The 23,404-nt window shown below is 37.5% G+C and overlaps 1 long non-coding RNA gene across 1 annotated transcript in view; it reads left to right on the top strand.

Moving 5' to 3' along the window:
• The first annotated feature begins 5,863 nt into the window (after positions 1-5,863).
• LOC123379152 overlaps positions 5,864-23,404 on the top strand; it is a 105,120-nt gene continuing 87,579 nt past the window's right edge. The window contains exon 1 of the long non-coding RNA XR_006583208.1: positions 5,864-6,155. This is a non-coding gene — a long non-coding RNA (uncharacterized LOC123379152). The remainder of the gene's footprint in view (positions 6,156-23,404) is intronic.

The following is a 23,404-nucleotide window of genomic DNA, read 5'->3' on the forward strand; positions in this document are numbered from 1 at the left end:
TACTTTATAATATACCAAAAAACTAACAAGAAATAGATTATTGAACTAAATGTAAAAAAATAAAATCAAAATGTTTCCAAAAGGAAATATCAGAGAAACATCTTTGTGACCTTGATGCAGGCAAAGAATTCTTTGGAAACACACAAAAAACATAAGCCACAAAAGAAAAAAAAATGTTACATTGGACTTTATCCAAATTTAAAAGTTTTACTCTCTGAAAGACGCCTTGAGCAAAGCAAAAAGGTAAGCCGCATAAAGGGAGAAAATATGCATATGTAAAATATATGCAATACTTTTACGAGTCAGTAATGAGAAGGCCAGAAGAAACCTAATAAAAATGGACCAAAAATTTGAATAGACACAAGAAAAATGTTCAAATGACCAAAATGTTCAATGGAAGAAGATTCTCAACATCTCAGTTGGGAAAATGCAAATTAAAATCACAATGAGGTACCACTACACAGCCTAATCAGTCATGTCACAAAACAGATACAGTTTTACTTGTTTTTATTGATTTTTTGGCTTTCATTTTCTTTCTTTTCCTTCATTATAATGGCTAAAATGTAAAAGATGGAAAATAGTATTGGTGAAGATGTGGACAACTGGAACTCTTATACACCCACTGGTAGGACTGAACCATGGTGCAACTACTTTAGAAATATGTTTGGCAGTTTCTTAAAATGTTGGACATTAGACCTACTACAGGTCTACCTACTACAGAAGAGTGATCTCTTCTGTTCCTTGGCATTTACTCAAGTGAATGAAACGTTTGTCCACAAAATGACTAATCCAAGAATATAGAATTGCTTAAGTCATTGTAACCCAAACCTAAAAACAACCCTAATTTCCATCAAGATATGAATGCAGAAATAAATTTTTTTCTATGCATACAACAGAACCCTTCAGAAAACAAAACAAAAAGCACAAAGAAACCTACAGCCACAAACAACAAATTGGACAAATCTCAAAATGTTAAGTGAAAAAACCCATACACAAAGAGTCCATAATATTTGGTTTTATTTCTATAAAATTCTAGAGAATGCAAACTAATTCATAATACCAAAAAACAGAACAGTGATTTCTTGAGGCCAGGGGGGAATGATGGGCTGCAGAAGGGGCATAAGAAATTTTTTGATTTTGTCTTGTTTGTGATGGTGTTTTTCTGTGTATCTACCATGGTCAAAACTTACCAAAGGCTGACTTGAGAGAAGCAATGAACTTTCACTGAGGGAAAAGTTAGTGTGAAGTAACATTGCAGGGAAAGTGCCAGGAAAACAAATATCCTGACCTCACTTTGCTTCTTCTCTTGGTCTTTTGCCAGATAAAGTTCCCATTGACTCAACTGACTGGAAATCAGAGGTTATGGCAGCCCTATTGATGTTGTCCATACCAATCAGTCTGCAGCAGAAGAAAGCAGGGTGGAGAAGGGCTTGGAGTAGAGATGAATGGGGCAAATGGAAGATACCCAGCACTGATGATCTGCCAGTGTTCAAACAAGATTTTAGAGTTTGACTCTCCCCAAGCTTCATTAACAGCCTCTATTGCAATATATTCTTCACAGCATTGTCCCATTTTCTTTAGCTCAACAAGTTCACATAAACCATGGTTTCGGCTAAGAGAATGCTTTTTGAAGGACACCCTAGTGGCAGAGGGGAATCAATATTTAACTGCCAGGAAATCTGGGAGCGTAGCTTGAAATTTACTGTGCATATGAAATTTCTTCCATGTTTCTTCTGGTTTGTTTCAGCTAAATAATTGATGTGAGTTTTGAATTGTACTGCATAAAACACTTGTTTGTTCTTATATTGAATTAATTACAAAAAGGAAAAATCAAAACCAAAAAACGATCTTACCTTTTTTAGATGTCTTTTCAGATCTATCAATTTCCAATAATTATGTAAAATTAAGATCATGTTTTCTTTCTTGAATCTAATATTAGAAGCCATAAATATTAAATCTTCACATTCTTACCATCCACTGCCATGTTTCCTACTACTTTTCAGTAGAACTCTGCTCAGTGAGATACTGGTATTCCTTAAAACGGTATCACTTGTTAAATAAGACACGAAAGGTACTGCATTCCCCTTTTAGTGAGTTACAATCCACATTCAAATATTAGAAACTGAGGAATTCTGCAATTAACAACAAGCCTGTTGATTTTTTAAATAGCCAAATGTTTTTCAAATTCATTCGACCATGGAATTCTTTTCTGCTGAACACCTATTCACATCTCAGAGAGCACTGAATATAATTGATAAATATCACTCTAGGCTAAAGAAGAACAAGCAATAAACCACCTCAAATGTGTATATTTATACATGAGTTTTTTTCAGATGAAGATCAGCTATGTTTCTTTTGGGGCTGATATCCACTACCTAAACCCTTTATGAGCCTCTTCCTCTATATTCCCACAGTCTTTGTTTATATCCCCTTCATGTGTAGATCTCCTGGTGCCTACTGATGTTTGACACATGGAGGCACTTTATAACTATCCTGAATTTGAAACACATTAAGCCCGTTAGGGAATTTTTTTTTTTTAATTTTTTTTAACATTTATTTATTTTTGAGACAGAGAGAGACACGGGGGAGGGTCAGAGAGAGAGGGAGACACAGAATCGGAAACAAGCTCCAGGCTCTGAGCCATCAGCCCAGAGCCCGACACGGGGCTGGAACTCACGGACCGCGAGATCGTAACCTGGCTGAAGTCGGACACTTAACCGACTGCGCCACCCAGGCACCCCGGGAATTTTTATTTTCAAGTCTCTCCCAGCATCTTTTAAAAGACAGACCACTTTTGGGATGAGCACTGGGTGTTGTATGGAAACCAATTTGTCAATAAATTTCATATAAAAAAAAAACAGAGACCATTATTTACTCATCAATTGCAAATATTTCTATTTGATATTAGGATTTGGGGAGGGGGGAATTGATGATGAAAAGAAAACTTACAATGTTTTGTATGTACTTTAATGTATAGAATTGCTGGCAGAGCAATTCTGCCTGTGAAAACTATTTTATTTTTATGGATGCAATTGACCAAATACAAGCAAAGGGGCCTGCTTTTGGGGAACCATACCTTGAGATTATTTTGTACCTTTGTTAATCTTGCCTATAAGGATTGCAAAGAAACAGATCAAATTACAGCCAATATTTCAGGTCATGCAGTGACATCTAGTGTGTGTAGGAGACAGTATGTTGTAGTCACATATCTACGTGACTCTCAAAAGAATTTTTCTTCTTTTTATAGTCTTTAAAGGTTTTGCCCTAAAGTTGTAAAATAAAGGTAGTGATAACCTTTGCTTATATTTAAGAGTTTGAAACTGTTGTAAATAGTTAGATTAATGTACAGGCAGTACAGAAAAAGCAGGATAAACTATTTAAAGACATTTTGCAAATAAATTGAGTAGATGGAATTTGTTAAAAGGATTGTTATGGAAGGTCATTTAATTGCTAACATATAAACAAGAGGTATCAGATTTCACCAAGCAATATTTAACTCTGTGTGTGTGCGTGTGTGTGTATGAGAGAGAGAGAGAGAGAGAGAGAGAGAGAGAGAGAGAGATCGATCTTTGTTTAGCCAAGGGATTGGCTGACTTTGATTAATTAGTTACAACTATTTTCTTCCTCTCTTGGATTGGATTACAACATGCAAAGCTTTAGCCCCTAAGAGATTCTCAGAATAGACCAGCAAAAGGCCTTTCTCTCTCTCTCTCTCTCTCTCTCTCTTTTTTTTTTTTTCCTCTGTAGATTATATAAAGTTTTCAAGAAGTCCAGCTTCATTTCATTAGGGTGGGGGGGAGGAGACGGGTAGAGGGGATAGCGTTCTGCTCGTAAATTAAAATGCTTAGTGCAGGTACAGAATTGAATTTGGACTTTAGTGACACTTATTTTGCTATCAAATATATCTTGATCTCATTTTCACCTTGCGCTATGTTGTTTGACTTTACTTATCTGCTGAATGTTTTTGTAACCATGCTAGGATTTATCCTCAGGAGCTGTGGCCCTTTAGGGTCTCAGGGAATTTAGAAAAGAGACAGAGTATTTAAATGCAAGCAGAAAATGTTCCAGCCCAAAGGTGACTCAGAGAATGCACATCTCACAATGATTTATTTTAAGCCACAGTATTGCAATATCTTTTTTAGTCTTGTCCCAATTACATTTCCCCATCCAAATCAAAGGGATAATCCTAATGAAAGGGGCCAGGGGAAAGGTTTCTGAGGTATATATTGTTTCCAAAAATCTTATCTGGTCTTTTGATGTTCTATTATTTATAATAGCACCACACACACTATGGCCAGAAGCCTTAGCTCCCCAGCTTGACTTCTATTCAGCAAGTGATTATGGAGTACCTACAACATGCCAAGAACCATGCTTAAAGATCTTGTCCTCAAGGAGTTTGTGCTTTATTTGGGGAGACTAAAAGCAAACATATATAAAGCAAAGATGGGTAATACTGAATGCAGGTTGAGGAAGTATTATTTTACATAGGTTGGTCAAGGGAAGACCTGGGTGATGAGATGACATTTGAGTGAGTCATGGGAGATACTTGAGAGAAGAAGTTTCCATCCAGGCAGATGGAATGCCAAGTACAAAAGCAAGAGTGTGTCTGGCATGCTCCAAGAATGGTACAATACCTGATGTGCTAGAATAGAAACAGAGAGAGAATGGAAGGAGATGAGGTCGACATAGTAGCACGGAGTCGTGTCATACCAGGAGTTCAAGAGATTGTTGCTATCGGACAATTCTAAGCACTGGTGTGACATGATCTAAATAATGCTGTAAAAGGAACACTCTGCTGTCTTGGTGAAGGGTAGCAGCAAGAAGACCAGTTAGGAACCATAGTAATAATGCAGAGAAAAAAGATAAGGGCTCAGATCAGATCCTAACATTGAAAGTGGTGAGGTAAGCAATCAGGTTCTGGATTTGTTTTGAAACAGAATTGGCTGACGGTTTGAAGATGAGATACAAAAGAAAGAGAGTCATATATGATGACTCCAAGATAACATTTACTCTGTGTGGGTCCATGTAGCTGGCAGGATAGAATTGGTAGTTACTGAGTTGGGGATGAAAGCAGAGGGCACGTTAGCTTTGGAAACTATGTTATCCATCCCAAAGTACGTGACAACAGGAAGTTACAAATGAAATTCCAGAGTTCAGGAAAAAGGTTTACGCTAAAGCTATACATTAAGAAGACACCAGGTGTTGGAGTATCTGAAACTGAGAGATCGGATAGGATCACCTACAGAAGTGCAGATGGAAAAGATTCAAGGTCTGAGACAAGCCCTGGGGCCCTCCTGTGTTTACAGCAGTACTTTTCATCCTGGCTGCACATTAGAATCACCTGGGGACTTTTAACAAAATTGCCTAAACCTTTCACCTTGCCTCCAGAGAGTCTGATTTAATTAGTATAGCTGAGACCTGGGCATGAATGCATTTTTAAAGCTCACTAGATGATTCTTTTTTTTATTGAAGTATGTTTGACACAGTGTTTCAGGTATACAACATAGTGATTCAACACGTTTACATGTTATGCCCTGCTCACCACAAGTGTAGCCCCATTTGTCACTGTAAAACACTATTACAATACCATTGACTATCTTCCCCATGCTGTACCTTTTATCCCTGTGATGTATTCATCCCACTTCCCTTCACCCATTTTGCCCATCTCCCAGCCCCTCCCTTCTGGTGACCAACAATTTTTTCTCTGTATTTATGGATCTGTTTCTGCTTTGCTTGTTTTTTTGTTTGTTTTGTTTTGTTTTGTTTTGTTTTTAGATTGCACATATAAGTGAAATCATATGGTGTTTCATAAGGTCTTTTATATGGTCTTTTTCTGACTTCTTTCCCTTAGCATAATACCCTACAGGTGCATCCACAGTGCTGCAAATGGCAACAGGTGATTCTTATATCATCCAGAATTGAAAAGCACTGGTGTAGAAGCTGTAGAGAGTGGAGTGTATCAGCAAAGGAAGCAGAAACAGTGTGGTCAGTGAGGCAAGATGCAAACAAGAAAGCTTGTTACAGATTTCAACCGAAGAAAACGTTTCAAGCAGGAGAGGGTGAGAAGTCAAATACTGGAGAGAAGAAAGAATTGGCCACTGTAGTTTCAGGCAACATGGAGGGTGCTGTTAGACAAGAGCAGACTCATTCCAGAGGTAAGGATAAAAAAACTCTCCCTGTCTCCCCATCTCCCCCCATCTCCCTTCCTCCCCACCCTCCACCCCTTTCTCTTTTCATCAGAGCTATTAAAGTGTGTTCACATGCTCGTGGGGATAATCTAGCAGAAAGGAAGAAATTGATGAGGCAGGGCAAAAGGAGGAATTTCTAAAAGAATGTCCTTGAGTGTAGAGGAGGGACGTTTGTATTTCTTTTGTTTCAATGAAATAGAAAGTCAGAGGAGAATGTGTTTGATGTCTGAGGCAAGAGAATATCGTAATTTTAGGAGAGAAGGAAAATGAATGCACTGGGACCACATGAAATCAGTGGTCATGAAATTAAATATAAGCCAGTTAGCATGGTTGTATATTTTTCACTAGCTACTTTCAGCTGTGTGAGTAGAAGTTCAGAGTAAATGAAATGAATAAGAGAGTTGATTTTTACCAAGGTTGGGTTTGTATCAAATGCATACGAGAAAACTGAGTAGGAGCATAAGTTTTCTGAGTGACTACACAAGTGTTCATAAATTTGAACTATGTAATGTCACAGTGGTAACAGGGAAGCTAAGACAGGAAGGAGATGGAGGGTGCAGGAATAGGTGGTCAGATAAAATAAATCAGGTCTCAGTGGTGAAGAGTAATTGGAGTCTGGGTACTATAATTAGAGTGCTGGAAACAGAGGTTGTGTTATTGCTTGAATGTGAAATTTTGAAGGAGATGCAAAATCAATTGCTTGATATAATAAAATACTTTTTTTCCAAATTTTTAAATTAAAAAAAAAATAAAGTAGTGTTCATTCATGGAAAAATAAGAGGAGATGCAGTTATTTGTAATCACTAGTGACCTACTGTATGAGAGGGTGAGATCTGATGGGGACCGTGTTTGAGGGGTGGAGGAATTGAACTGAAAGTCCAGGGAATCATACAGATTATCTGTAAGGATCCTGAAACCACTTGGACACATGAGTATTGGAGACAATGACAGTGATCCAGGGGCTGAGTCATTAAGGAAAGGAGGAGGACCCTGCAGTTTGTAGTTGACTCCTTCAAAGCAAAGCAGCATGTGGTGGAAACTGATGGTTGGAGCTTCCAAAGTGGTTTTTTTTAGGGAAGAAAAGGCAGTAGTTTGGAGGACACAGTGTGGCGGTGGGGAGGTGAAAAGCACAACTTTCAGGCATAATGAACAAAATCTGCAGAAGAAAAAAAACAGCTGTTACTTGAGAGGGCTATGGACTTTTTACACCAGATGAGAATAAAAGCAATATTTGTAAATTTATTGACAGCAGCAATATGTAATGATGGTTAACAGCATAAGCTCCAGAGCCTAATTGTTTATATTCCAGTCACGGTTCCTTTACTTACTAACTCTGTGGTATTAATGCCTTAGTGTTTTGACTTCCTCATCTATAAAATTGGGAGAATAACAGCATCTGTCTCATAGGGTTACTGTGCACAGTAAATGAGTTAATACATGTTAAAAAGACTTAAGATAACACCTGGTATGTATTAAGAACATGTAGTCAAATGTTAGCTGTGATGATTGATGATGATTACTCATTTTTAATTTGCCTTTGAGGAGCAAAGATTATTATTATTATTATGACTATTACTCATTTTTAATTTGCCTTTGGGTAGAGAAAAACAGATGCCTGGCAGAGAATGAGTAAAACTGGTTTCTGCCCAGCTGAGTTGACTTCAATGTTGTTTGAACATTTGGTCTCCATATGATTTATATTAGGTTTCTTCAGCAGCAGCCTCTGTAATATTAATTAATAATTCTCAACATATGTTATTTGTGAACCTAAAAAAAATTTCTATAATCTTCTGAGAAAATCCAAAATAGAATCCAGAGCCCCAGACGTGGTATTGAATTTTAATCTATAGGATAAAATATCCATTCAGTTCATAGTGATCAAGATAAATAATTGAATAAATACATTTCCGTTTTGTTTTTAGTCTCTGAATTCTTTTGGGTTAAATATATTTCTCACAGACAACATCTTCCTGGTCCTTCTTCCAATTTGAGAGTTTCTGAATCTTATTTACTTTTATAGATTGATATTTATTGAAATTGCTTCCCTCCTAGAACTTAATTTTGTCTTCCTATTCAGGGAATTTTATTTTCCATAATTCCTCTTTTCTATTTTTTTGCCTTCCTCATTATCTTGAACAAATCAAATTCTTCTGTTTCTTTGGGAGCACACTTTCAAATGTATCATCTGTGGTTATCCCTAAGTTACTCAGATCAAAACTTTATCTTTGTTAATGTCTAAATTTATCAATATCTGTCTAGTGAAAAAGAAAATAATCTGAGCAAATTTTCATGTCCCTTAGGTCACTTGCTCTTACCCTCCTCTTAAAAAAACAAAACAAAACACTTTATTAAGGTATGGTTGACATGTAAAAAGTTGTACCTGTTTAATGTACACAACTCCAAAGTTTAGTTATGACACGCCCATGATATCATCACCACAATCAAGACCATGAATGTACCTATTACTTCCCCATGTTTCCTCCCATCCCCTCTATTTCTTACCCTTTCTTTGTCATGTTAGTACCTAAATTTTGGATTTATTTATTTTTCCATTGGTCATATACCCAGACAAGAAAATACCTGATTCAGTTACTCTTTTACTGTTTGTATCTGTTTCTTCCTTATGAACACTCTCCTTTTTGCTAGAGTGCAGCCATCATATGTTTTGTTTTCACAATATACTTTGTAAATTACCCAAACCTTCATGCACCAGAGAATATATTTATTTAACATTTATTATTACTTTTTATTTATTTTTATTTTACCAAAGTCATTTAAATTTTTATTTATTTATTTATTTTTATTTTTTTAAACTTACATCCAAATGAGTTAGCATATAGTGCAACAATGATTTCAGTAGATTCCTTAGTGCCCCTTACCCATTTAGCCCATCTCTCCCTCCCACAACCCCTCCTGTAACCCTCAGTTTGTTCTCCATATTTATGACTCTTCTGTTTTGTCCCCCTCCCTATTTTTATATTATTTTTGTTTCCCTTCCCTTATGTTCATCTGTTTTGTCTCTTAAAGTCCTCATATGAGTGAAGTCATATGATTTTTGTCTTTCTCTGACTAATTTCACTTAACATAATACCCTGCAGTTCCATCCACGTAGTTGCAAATGGCAAGATTTCATTCTTTTTGATTGCCGAGTAATGCTCCATTGTGTGTGTGTGTGTGTGTATATATATGTATATATGTATGTATACATATATACATATGTATATACATATGTATATACATATGTATATATGTATACATACATATATACATATATATATATATATATAATACACACACACACACACACACACCACTTCTTCTTTGTCCATTCATCCATCAATGGACATTTGAGCTCTTTCCATACTTTGGCTATTGTTGATAGTGCTGCTATAAACATGGGGGTGCATGTGTCCCTTCGAAACAGCACACCTGTATCCCTTGGATAAATGCCTAGTAGTGCAATTGCTGAGTCGTAGGGTAGTTCTATTTTTAGTTTTTTGAGGAACCTCCATACTGTTTTCTAGAGAGGCTGTACCAGTTTGCATTTCCACCAAGAATGCAAAAGAAATACTCTTTCTCCGCATCCTCACCAATATCTGTTGTCGCCTGAGTTGTTAATGTTAGCCATTCTGACAGGTGTAAGGTGGTGTCTCATTGTGGTTTTGATTTGTATTTCCCTGATGATGAGTGATGTAGAGCATCTTTTCAGTGTCAGTTGGCCATCTGGATGTCTTCTTTGGAGAAGTGTCTCTTCATGTCTTTTGCCCATTTCTTCACTGGATTATTTGTTTTCTGGGTGTTGAGTTTGATAAGTTCTTTATAGATTTTGGACACCAACCCTTTATCTGATATGTCATTTGCAAATATCTTCTCCCATTCTGTCGGTTGCCTTTTAGTTTTTCTGATTGTTTCCTTCACTGTGCAGAAGCTTTTTATTTTGATGAGGTTCCAGTAGTTCATTTTTGCTTTTGTTTCCCTTGTCTCTGTAGACACGTGGAATAAGAAGTTGCTGTGGCCAAGGAACAAAGAGTTTTTTTCCTGCTTTCTCCTCAAGGATTTTGATGGCTTCCTGTCTTACATTGAGGTCTTTCATCCATTTTGAGTTTATTTTTGTGTATGGTGTAAGAAAGTGGTCCAGGTTCATTCTTCTGCATGCTGCTGTCCAGTTTTCCCAGCACCACTTGCTGAAGACTGTCTTTATTCCATTGGATGTTCTTTCCTGCTTTGTCAAAGATTAGTTGGCCATATGTTTGTGGGTCCCTTTCTGGGTTCTCTATTCTGTTCCATTGATCTGAGTGTCTGTTCTTGTGCCAGTACCATATTGTCTTGATGATTACAGCTTTGTAATACAGCTTGAAGTCTGAAATTTTGATGCCTCCAGCTTTGGGTTTCTTTTTCAAGATCGCCTTGGCTATTCGGGGTCTTTTCTGGTTCCATAAAAATTTTAGGATTGTTTGTTCTAGCTCTGTGAAGAATGCTGGGGTTACTTTGATAGGGATTGAATTGAATATGTAGATTGCTTTGGGTAGTACTGACATTTTAACAATATTTGTTCTTCCTATCCAGGAGCATGGAATCTTTTTCCATTTCTCTGTGTCTTCTTCAATTTCTTTCATAAGCTTTCTATAGTTTTCAGTGTATAGACTTTTTCACCTCTTTGGTTAGATTTATTCCTAGGTATTTTATGGTTTTTTGTGCAACTGTAAAAGGGAATGATTCCTTGATTTCTCTTTCTGTCACTTCATTGTTGGTGTATAGGAATGCAACCAATTTCTGTGCATTGATTTTTATATCCTACAACTTTGCTGAATTCATGAATCAATTCTTTTGGGTTTTCCATATAGAATATCATGCTATCTGCAAAGAGTGAAAGTTTGACCTCCTCCTGACCAATTTGGATGCCTTTTATTTCTTTATGTTGTCTGACTGCAGAGGCTAAGACTTCCAATACTATGTTGAATAACAGTGGCGAGAGTGGACATCCCTGTCTTGTTCCTGACCTTAGGGGGAAATCTCTCAGTTTTCCTCCAGTGAGGATGATATTAGCGTTGGGTCATTCATACATGGCTTTTATGACCTCGAGGTATGCTCCTTCTATCCCTACTTTTTTGAGGGCTTTTATCAAGAAAGGATGTTGTATTTTGTCAAATGCTCTCTGCATCTATTGAGAGGATCATGTGGTTCTTGTCCTTTCTTTTATTGATGTGATGAATCAAACTGATTGTTTTGCAGATATTGAACCAGACCTGCATCCCAGATATAAATCCCACTTGGTGTGGTGAATAATTTTTTTAATGTATTGTTGGAGCCAGTTGGCTAGTATCTTGATGAGGATTTTTGCATCGATGTTCATCAGGGAAATTGGTCTATAGTTCTCCTTTTTAGTGGGGTCTCTGTCTGGTTTTTGAATCAAGGTAATACTGGCTTCATAGAATGAGTTTGGAAGTTTTCCTTCCATTTCTGTTTTTTGGAACAGCTTCAAGAGAGTAGAGTAGGTGTTAACTCTTCCTTAAATGTTTGATAGAATTCCCCTGGAAAGCCATCTGACCCTGGACTCTTGTTTTCTTGCAGATTTTTGATTGCTAATTCGATTTCCTTACTGGTGATGGGTCCGTTCAAATTTTCTATATCTTCCTGTTTCAGTTTTGTAGTGTATGTTTCTAGGAATTTGTCCATTTCTTCCAGATGCTCATTTTATTGGCATATATTTGCTCATAATACTCTCTTATTTTTATTTCTGCTGTGTAGGTTGTGATCTCTCCTCTTTCATTCTTGATTTTATTTATTTGGGTCCTTTCCTTTCTCTTTTTGATCAAACTGGCTAGTGGTTTATCAATTTTGTTAATTCTTTCAAAGAACCAGCTTCTGGTTTGATTGATCTATTCTACTGTTTTTTTGGTTTCGATAGCATTAATTTCTGCTCTAATCTTTATTATTTCCTGTCTTCTGATGGTTTGGGGTTTTATTTGCTGTTCTTTTTCCAGCTCCTTAAGGTGTAAGGTTAGGTTGTGTATCTGAGCTCTTCCTTCTTTAGGGAGGCCTGGATTGCTATATACTTTCCTCTTATGACCGCCTTTGCAACATCCCAGAGGTTTTTGGGCTGCAGTGTTATCATTTTCATTAGCTTCCATATACTTTTTAATTTCCTCTTTTAACTTCTTGGTTAGCGCATTCATTCTTTAGTAGGATGTTATTTAGTCTCCAAGTATTTGTCTCCACTCTAAATTTTTTATTGTGGTTGATTTCAAGTTTCATAGTGTTGTGGTCTGAAAATATACACAGTATAATCTCAATCTTTTGTACTTGTTGAGTCCTGATTTGTGTCCCAGTATGTGATCTATTCTGGAGAAAGTTCCATGTGCACTTGACAACAATGTGTATTCCCCTGCTTTAGGATGAAGTGTTCTGAATATATCTGTTAAGTCCATGTGGTCCAGTGTGTCATTCAAAGCCATTGTTTCCTTGTTGATCTTTTGATTAGATGATCTGTCCATTGCTGTGAGTGGGGTGTTGAAGTCCCCTACTATTATGTTATTACTATCGATGAGTTTGTTTATGTTTGTGATTAATTGATTTATATATTTGTGTGCTCTCACATGTGGCGCATAAATGTTTACAATTGTTGGGTCTTCTTGGTGGATAGACTCCTTAATTATGATATAATGCCCTTCTGCATCTCTTGATACAGTGTTTATTTTATTTTAAAGTCTAGATTGTCCATATAAGTATGGCTACTCCAGCTTTCTTTTGTTGACCATTAGCATGATAGATGGTTCTCCATCTCTTTGTTTTCAATCTGAAGGTGTCTTTAGGTCTAAAGTGGGTCCCTTGTAAACAGCATATAGATGGATCTTGTTTTCTTGTCTATTCTGTTACCCTATGTCTTTTGATTGGAGCATTGAGTCCATTGACGTTTAGAGTGAGTACTGAAAGGTATGGATTTATTGCCATTATGATGCTTGTAGTTTCTGATGCTGTTCTCTGGTCCTTTCTAGTCTTTGTTGCTTTTGGGCTTTTTCTCTTTCTTTCATCTTTTCTCCCCTCAGAGAGTCCCCCTTAAAATTTCTTTCAGGGCTAATTTAGTGGTCACGAACTCCTGTAATTTTTGTTTGTCTGGGAAATTTTTCTCTCTCCCTATTTTGAATGACAGCCTTGCTGGTTAAAGAATTCTTGGCTGCGTATTTTTCTGATTCAGCTCATTGAATATATCCTGCCACTCCTTTCTGGCCTGACAAGTTTCTGTGGATAGGTCTGCTGCAAACCTGACCTGTCTTCCCTTGTAGGTTAGGGACTTTTTTTTCCCCTGCTACTTTCATGATTCTCTCCTTGCCTGAGTATTTTGTGAATTTGACTATGATATGCCTTGTTGTTGATCGGTTTTTGTTGAATCTAATGGGAGTCCTCTGTGCTTCCTGGATTTTGATGTCTGTGTCTTTCTTCAGGTTAGGAAAGTTTTCCGCTATGATTTGCTCACAGAACCTTTCTACCCCTATTTTTCTCTCTTCCTCTTCTGGGACCCCTATGATTCTGATGTTCCTTTTTAATGATTCTCTTATTTCTCTAATTCTTAAATTGTGCTCTTTTGTGTTCATATCCCTCCTTTTATCTGCTTCATTATTCTTTATAAATTTGTCCTCTATATTGCTGATTCTCTGTTCTGCCTCATCCATCCTTGCCGCTGCAGTATCCATCCGTGATTGCACCTCAGTCATAGCATTTTTTATTTCATTCTGGCTACTTTTTACTTATCTCTGCAGAAAGGGATTCTAATCTGTTTTTAGCCCCAGCTGGTATTCTTATTATTGTGGTTTTAAATTCTGGTTTAGACATCTTGCTTGTATCTCTGTTGGTTAAATCCCTGGATGTCTTTTCTTTGTGCTCTTTTTTTGGGGTGTGTTCTTTTGTCATTTTGAAGGGAGAAAAGGAATTAATGAGTTAGAAAAATTGAACTCAAAAGAAATTGCAATTAAAAAATTAAAATTGAGTTTAAACACACACACACACACACACACACACACACACACACACAAATCGATGATGCTAGATCCTAGGTGTGTTTTGGTTCAGGTGTTGAAAGTGGTTTGACAGATTAGAGGGAAAAAAAGGTGGGGGGGGGAGGAAAAAAGAAATCATTTGAGAAATTAAAAAAATGAATACAGTGAAGTAGACTAAAATGAGATGATGGGAGTAAAATAGATTTGAAAAAATTTACACAAAATAATATAGTGAAAAAAATTAAAAATACTTTTAACAAAAATTATAAATAGAACGATTTTTTTCTCTTTATCTTCAAGAAAAACGAAGAAGAGAGGATAAAAAATAAAATAGTTTGAAAATTTGAAAAAGTGAATACACGATAGTAGACTAAAATAAGATGATGGAAGTAAAGTAGAATTTGACAAAATTTACATAAAAGTAAAAAAAAATAGTTAAAAATATTTTAATATAAATTGAAAATACAAATGAATTTTTTTCTTTCTGCATTCAAGAAAAGGAAAAGAAATAAAAAGAGAAAAAAGAAAAAGAAAAAAAATCATTTGAAAATTTGAAAAAGTGAATACACTGAAGTATACTAAAATAAAATTTGGAAGTAAAATAGAATTTGAAAAAATTTACACAAAATTAAAAATATAGTAAAAAATATTTTTAATAAAAATTGAAAATAGAAATTAATTTTTTCTCTTTCTGTATTCAAGAAAAGGAAAAGAAGTGAAAAGAGAAAAAATAAAATTGAATAGATGGTCGTGCTAACAGATTGAAATAGGACTGAAATTATTTCGTTTTCCCCTAGAAGTCAGTCTATGTAGCGCTTTATAGTCCATAAACCAAGCAGCCGTTGAGACTTGTCTTCCGGTTGGCCCAGTTGGGTGGGGCTCAGTGTAACAGCTCCGTTCTCCACTAGATGGCACTGCTAGCCTACTGGGGTGGAGTGTTGTGGCGCTCATAAGTGCGTATGTGCATGTGCGGGAGTGGTGAAAATGGTGCCATCCAGCTACCCAGTTTCTAGTATGGGAACTCTGTTCTCCCCGATCAGCAATTGTGCACCGATCGTCTGTCTTTGGCTTTCATCCACTCCCTGCTTCTTCATGGTCTGTGACCAAGCTCCAGGCAGTACCTCTCTCCTGAGTTTTTTCTGTGATGCGGCTGTTTTCCCCTGCCCCTTACTTCTGAAGGACTGTGGCTTTGACCCATTCTGCCCCTCTGTGGGAGGGTCTCATGGAGCAATGACCAAATACTGGCTGCACCCAGGAATGCTTGTGGGACCCTGCTGCTGCCAGTGCCCCGAGACTGCAGCCAGGTGCCAGCCCGCCCCAGAGAAAGTTCATGAGATAGTGTAGCAGCAGCATTTCAGGGATTATGGAAAAATCACAACACACATCTGGCACGAGGCTTCACCCTTAACGACCTTGTTCCAGTACCAGCAAATGAGGCCATTCTCTGGGGTCTGCTGGGACCAGGTGGCTTCAACAGTCTCTACCAAATGTCCTTTCAGCAGTGGAACTGCTTTTCCCTGTGTGTCCCAAGAACCTCCTGGACTCCACTCTGCTCAAGCTGCTGAGTTGCAGACTCTGCACTCCCCTTGTTTACAGTGTTAATGGAATTTAAGCCCTCTCCTTTCTCCTTTCTTCCTTTTCAGTTTAGTCACTGCAGCTGTTTCCAATTTACCACTTTCTCTCCAGCTGCTTTTGGGGAAGGGTGCTTTTCCCGAGTTCTCCCCCCCCTCCCCAGTCTCTGTCCTTTCTCTGCCTGCAAAGGCAGCTCCCTGCCTGCACAGCTTCTCACTCCCCAAGTTCACCTCTCTGCACTGTGTACCTGCTGAATTCTGTAGTTCGGGTTGTGCAGATTGTTGTGTTAATCCTCTAATCAGTTTTTTAGGTTTGCAAGACGGTTTAGTGTTGGTCTGGCTGTATTTCATGGACGCAAGACACACTAAAAACTTCCATGCTGTTCCACCATCTTGGTTCCTCCCCCTATTTATTTAACTTATAATGGAAATTTTAACTCTACATAAAGACCTAAGTTCAAAATTCTTTTTCTTCAAAGCTATTAAGAGAATACTCCATTAGCCTCTTTTATCCAGTGTTGTTGTTAATAAACTTGGTGATGCTTTCCTTTATAAATGATCTTTATCTCTGGAAGATTTCAGGTGTGTGTGTGTGTGTGTGTGTGTGTGTGTGTGTGTATGTATATGCATGTGCATGCGTGGAAGCACTTATGTGCATTTCAATAGATTCTGGAGAAATTTGAGGTTCACAACAAAGTGTATTGGAAGGGACAGATTCTCCATATACCTTCTTCCCCCACACATGTATAGCCTCCCCCACTATTACCATCCTCCACCAGAGTGATATATTTGCTTCAACTCCTGAAACTTCATTGACACATCATTCTCATCCAAAGTCCATAGTTCACTTTTGGCATTGTACTTTGTGAGGGTTTGGACAAATGTACATTGACATGCACTCACCATTACAGTACCTTACAGAGTAGTTTTACTGCCCTTAAAATCCTTTGTGCTACACCTTTTCATCCCTCCTTCTCCCCTAGTCCCTGGCAACCACTGATCTTTTTATTGTCTCCACAGTTTGCCTTTTCCAGAATATTAGAATCCTACAATATGTAGCCTTTTCAGATTGGCTTATTTCACTTAATAACATGTATTTAAGTTTCCTCCTTTCCATGGGTTGATAACTCATTTCTTTTTAGCACTAAATAATATTACATTGTCTGGATGTACCAGTTTATCCATTTACCGACTGAAAGACAGTTTGGTTTTCCCAAGTTCGGGCAATTACTATGAAAAAAGTTGCTATATACTTCCATATGCAGGTTTTTGTGTGGACATAAGCTTTCAATTCCTTTGGGTAAATACCAAAGAGAATGTCTTTGGTGGTTTAAAAAAAAGGATACATTTTACTTGAAGAGGGTGAGGGGTGGGGTCATGAAGAGAATGTCTTTTATTAAGTTTCGTATTTGTACTAGATCCAGTTAGTGGACCTACCCAGATTTTCTTGACCTTTCCTGTCCCCAGCCTTTGGCCACTTTTTAACAGACTCTGGATTCTACCAAGGCTGATGACTGTCTCACATTCCCCTGATTAAGGCCATGGCTTCAGCACAGCTTTGAATCATGCCAACTGTGCTGGTTTCACTGATCAGGGTAGGCCTGACCAGACTCATGGAGGTTATGAGTTTTCCCGTTACTTTCTCGAGTTCAGGGGAATCCCAGAAGTGTGGGGAGTGGCTTCTAGAAGTCACAAAGGTAGGCAGTTGGGGTGGGGAGGGGTACATAACACAAATCAGAGGTTCAGGGATGTTAACATCCTGTGAGGAAAACTTTGATCAATGAAGGGCAGAAAATGGGAAGAGCTGGCAGATAAATCCTATTCCCTGAGCCCACTGCTTCTCTGGTATATGTACAATATATATAACTGAGCACCGAGCTGTGATTTACTTCAGAAAGCTATGGTGAACTTGGAAACATACCACCTTGTATTTGCCTCTTCTCTTTCTTTGGTTCACTTCCCATTTTCACCTACTCTTGCCACCTTAGAATTGCAGTTTCCAAAAAATCTTTAGCCTGTAAGCTTTGCTTCAAGTTCTGTTTTCTAAGGGATATTTATATCATTACATTACTTCCAATTTGAGATATTTTATGTTCTCTAATTTTGGGGAATTCTTTTTCATTATTTCTTCAAATAATCCTGTTTGTTCTTTGTTCTTGCTCTGGAATTCTTAGGTTGACATTTTTATTAAATTCTTATGTATCTTATCTCCATTATTTCCTCCCTTTTATCTCTTGTTCATTCTTTCTTGAGGACTTCCTTGCCCTAATCTTCCAGCTTATGAAATCATTTTTTAGGCCTATTAAATCTTTTTTTTTAACACCTCCACTGAGTTCCTTATTTTGATGAATATATTTTTCCAGCCCACTAACACCAATTGGCTGCACTCAGACTTCATGTTCCTTCTTTATCTTGCTCATATCTTTCCCCATCTTTGAAAATAAATGGTGATTTTGTGTTCTTACTTTCTTTGCTCTGCAGTCGTTAAGGTGGTTTTTGCACTGGCTGGCCAAACCTACAGCCTCTTCTTTCTAATAACACTAACTTCGAAGCCTGGGCCCTGGCTTCTGCAACTCCAGGAGAGTTGGGAGGTTGGGAATAAGGTTCATAGATGAGAATTTCTAGAGTTAGAGTCCAGATTCAAATCTCCCTTTTCTCTCTCTTCCTCATCCTTCACCACTCCATTCCCAGAGTACTTACAAGGATTTCCACTCCAGTCTTTGCTATTAACAAGGGGCTACTACTCATGTTGAAATTGTCCAAAGAAAAAGAGGTTAGAGTGGGAGAGAGCCAAAGCATAAGAGACTCTTCAAAACTGAGAACAAACTGAGGGTTGATGGGGGGTGGGAGGGAGGGGAGGGTGGGTGGTGGGTATTGAGGAGGGCACCTTTTGGGATGAGCACTGGGTGTTGTATGGAAACCAATTTGACAATAAATTTCATATATTGAAACAAAAAAGAAATTGCCCAAGGATTTGTAAAGGAATCAGGATTAAGAACACTCAGACACTGTTTCTTTATTCTGTTGGCTACTCTCACCATGCTCTTGGATGCTGCTATGATCCTGAGGTTTCTAGCAGAATACTACCTTCCTGCCCCCAAATCCTGGTCAGTCATCAGTCCAGAGCAATGTGGGAAAAGAAAAGCACACAGATGGAATGCTTTCCCCTTCCTGGCTTGTGGCTCCTTGCCTTCTCCAAGGTCCAAATCTTTTCTCCCTCCCCACCACCCTCTGAAGATCTGAGAGTTTCTAACTGTTATGGTTAGTTGGTAAATATTATCCTAAGATCCATTAAGCTTCCCATCTTTTTGGTCCATTTCCAGGTTGAATGTTGAGAAAGAATATTTTTACCCAAACTGGTTCACTATCTTTGCTTTATTAGCAAAATTATTGGGGTTTAAGTCCTTCAGTGGCTTCATATAAGGTATACTCTGAAGGGGAAATTGCTTAACAGATCATAGAGCCCATCTTATTCTGGTCCATTTTCTTTCCAGACAGATATTCCCACTTTCTGACCTGCCTCACTCTGTTCATACAGCAGGGGGTCCTTGGCAGTCTCCTGAACATGTGCGGCTATTTCAGGCTTCTGTGCTTTGCACTCACTAGTCCCTTTGCTATGAACATCCTCCTCTATCTACAAAATTCCTAGAAAAATTTACCCCTCTATGTTTTGCCATCAGCAAGCAATGAACCATTCTGATTGTATATTTAGTGAACAAATATTTGCTGAGCAACACCCATGTATCAAACACTTGGATATAACACTAAGATAACAGTGGTAAGCAAATGAGTTAGAACCTCCTTTGGTGAAGAAGTCCAGTCAGTAATGAATGGAAGTTATAAAATGTGATTGGTGTAATGATAAATTATATGATCCTACAGGACCACCTAATACTGGTGCCCAATGTACTTTAGGGAAATTAGGGAAAACTTGCTGCTCAAATTAAGTTAAATGCTGGTTAGAAGTTACCTGGACAAAAGGGATAAAGAAGGTATTTTCTACAAAGTGGTATTTCATATTCAGAGATCCTTAGATGAGAGAGAAAAGGAGTGTCTGGGAAATTAGGAGATCTCCTTTTGGTGGGAAGCAAGAGGCTGGATGGATTGACAGGTGCCAGGCACTGTGCCCCCTGGTATACATGTTAAGGAATTTTGTCTGTATTCTACCAATAGTCCATGACAGCAATTGCATGATTAAATTTATTTTTTGAGGAATCATTCTGGATACTGTGTGCAGAAAGAACTGTGAGGTTGGGGTGACCATAAAAGAAAGAATAATTATGACACCATTGTACTTTAGTCTAAGAAAGTGATATGAGTTGAAATAGAGTGGGTGAGGGCAAAATTCTCATTCCTCTCTGATACTTCTGAGTAGATCCATACCAATATTCTTTCATGGCATGGTATTTCAACTACGTCTTTATCTGTCTGCACAACTTAGACTAGAACTGCTAAATGTAGCTGTTGTTTATTTTTTTGGACAATGGATTCTCAGTGCCTAATGTATGATAAATCATCAGTAAATAGCTGTGGCATGAAAAAATTATTTTACTGGATGATTCATTTGGCTAAATGGATTAAGGAGGCAAAGGGTCTAAGGCAGGGACCTAGTCACTTAGAAGTTGGGGAATTTGCAGCAGTTGGGGGATGGAGGAGGATGAGTGTTGGCCTTGAATGGGAGTAGAGACAATTTTCATCATAATAGTTGGGAAAGAGAAGTATGAATATAGTTTTGGGTAGATTGCACTCAGATCTATGGAAGAACAATACAAAGGATAAAATTCAAGGCCCACCAAAATACTTCTAGATTCTCTTTAGTCTTTTCCAATTTTCTCTTGTACCCAGTACTCAGTTGGGGCTCTTTTGTTTTCTCCTCACAGTTAAACACCTTTCTCTCCCATAGGGTTTAATTTTACCTTCCCTTTCACTCAGTTCTCATTTCTTTATTTCTTTTTAAAACAATTTTTAATAAACAAAATTTTTTATGTTTTTATTTAATTTTTGAGAGAGAGAGAGAGAGAGAGAGAGAGTGGGAAGGGGCAGAGAGAGAGGGAGACAGAATCTGAAGCAGGCTCCAGGCTCTGAGCTTTCAGCACAGAGCCCAACGCGGGGCTTGAACTCATGGACTGCAAGATCATGACCTGGGCTGAAGTTGGATGCCCAACCGACTGAGCCACCCAGGTGCCCCTCAGTTCTTTATTTTTTAATTTAGTAATTATTCTTTTATCCTAAGTTCTTAGCATCTTCCTCTGCCCAGGCTTTGATTCTAGGTCAGAAGAGACTAGAGGTTGATCTTGATAAGAGACAGAGAGCATCCAGAAAAGGAGTTCTATTGGACTTGTTATTGCAGGATGGATAATTTTTTTAATGTTTCCAACTTCATTCTTTATCAGGCCATAGATATAGCAGATACTTTGCTTACTTTTTAGAACACTAGGTCTCAACCATGTAAAAATAATGCTTAAAAAATGTATATGCTTACTCTGTGGCTTTTTAAAAATTCAGGTGTCTAGGCTATGTCTTCAGAAGTTCAGATTCAATAGATTTTGACTGGTTTCAAACCCCTCAGGCAAATCTAATATGTGCTCTGAGTTAAGAATTACTTCTCCAATAAAAGGAAACCACAGCTTCCAGGAAAAGTGATTGGTTTCAGGGCTCAGATAAAAAAAAAAATATAAAATGAGCCTAGAACCCTTTGTGGGGCCAGAAAACAAAGAAATGCTTTAAAAAAAGGTTTGTTGAAACAATAGGGTGGACAAAAGTTAAGGAAGTAATGGCCAAAGCTGGAATAATTTGAGCAACAAAATAACTAATGACAATATTGAATTTTAGCCGGTATAATAAATCTCCATGAATCCTTAGGCATATAAATAATTGAATACATAAAAATTGAATGAATAAATAAATAAATAATTGAATAATAAAAAAATAAGCACTTTCTTACTGTAGAATTTCAATTAATAAATGTAAAAGGAAAAGGAGAATAGAAAATAACCATTAGGCAAATACTACAGTAATAACTATTGCAGATAAGATCCACCAATGGATGCTAAAATTAGTGGGCAACCGGATTTGCACAGTCCCAAAGTACGTCTCAACTAAGAAGAAAAATGTTAAATTTGCACTAGAGCACACAGCACACAGCAACTTAATGAAATAATCACAGGTACCATCACGGGTTATAAGACTGATGGATAGCATGAAATCCTTGCTTTGACACAGAGGAGAGTATATCGTTTTAAAAAAAAAATATTCTTGGGGCGCCTGGGTGGCTCAGTTGGTTAAGTGTCCGACTTCAGCTCCGGTCATGATCTCACAGTTCGTGAGTTAGAGGCCCACGTTGAGCTATGTGCTGACATCTCAGAGCCTTGATCCTGCTTTGGATTCTGTGTCTACCTCTCTCTCTGTCCCTCACTCATGCTCTGTTCTCTCTCTCTCTCTCCCTCTCTATCTCAAAAAATAAACATTAAAAAATTATTTTTTAAAAATTATTTTTTAAAAATTAATCTTGACAGAAACAAAGACTCTCATTACAGCCCTGAGAAAGAATGATAGTGCCTTAGGGCCTTCACACGTTTTCTCTTTCTGGAATGCACTGCCTCCATTTCCTGACCCCTGCCTAACACACATATCTTGTACTCTTGCTCTGACTGGTTCTTTTCATTTTTCCAGCTTTGTTCCTCCTTAATTTGGACATATTCTCTGACTAACCAGTCTAAATATACCCTCTTAGTAATTTTTTTTAATCTTAGTTCTTGTAGTCCTTATCATAATTAGAATCTTAGTGTCTGCAGTGTGCTCCTTGATGGGAAGGACTATATTTGTTTTGTTTATCAAGCTATACTTAATGCCTGGCATGGTTCCTGAAATGTATACAGAACACATAACAATTGTTGAGAATGGGATTGAATGAATAAACAGAAAAAGTCCTATTTCTGAAATTGAAATAATGTATTTTTCTCAACATATTCTTTTTAAGTGTCACAACACATAGGTTTGAATCATATCTGCTACCTACTTACTTTAAAATCCCTGGCAGGATTTTACTTCTTTGTATTCTAGTTAACCAAAACTATAAAATGAAAGGTTTGCAGGAGTTCCTAGTGTTGCGGAAAGATTACTATTTTTTTAAAAATTTTATTTAAATCCAAGTTAGTTGACATATAGTGTAACAATGGTGTTGGGAGTAGAATTTAGTGATTCATCACTTACATCACTTGTTGGGCTCATCCCAACAAGTATCTTCCTTAATGCCCATCACCCATTCACTCATTCCTCCCTTTCCTTTAACAACCTTTAGTTCTTTGTATTTAAGATTCTCTACGGTTTGCCTTCTTTATGTTTTTACGTTATTTTTCCTTCTCTTCACCAATGTTCATCTGTTTTGTTAAATTACACACGAGTGAAATTATGTTGTTTGTCTTTCTCTGACTTATTTCATTTATCATAATACATTCTAGTTCCATCCACGTTGTGGCAAATGGCAAGATTTCATTCTTTTTGATTGCCTGGGGGGGAAGATTATTATTTTAAATGGCAAAATTGTTATTCTAGCTTTGGCTCTGTAAGTATTTAATGGTTTCTAGAACAACACTAGCATGTGTGGACCTCATTTTTCTTTTCCCCCCATCTATATTGAGGTATAATGGAC

This window comes from Felis catus, chromosome C1 (genome assembly GCF_018350175.1).
Source record: "Felis catus isolate Fca126 chromosome C1, F.catus_Fca126_mat1.0, whole genome shotgun sequence".
Classification (NCBI taxonomy): Eukaryota; Metazoa; Chordata; class Mammalia; order Carnivora; family Felidae; genus Felis; species Felis catus.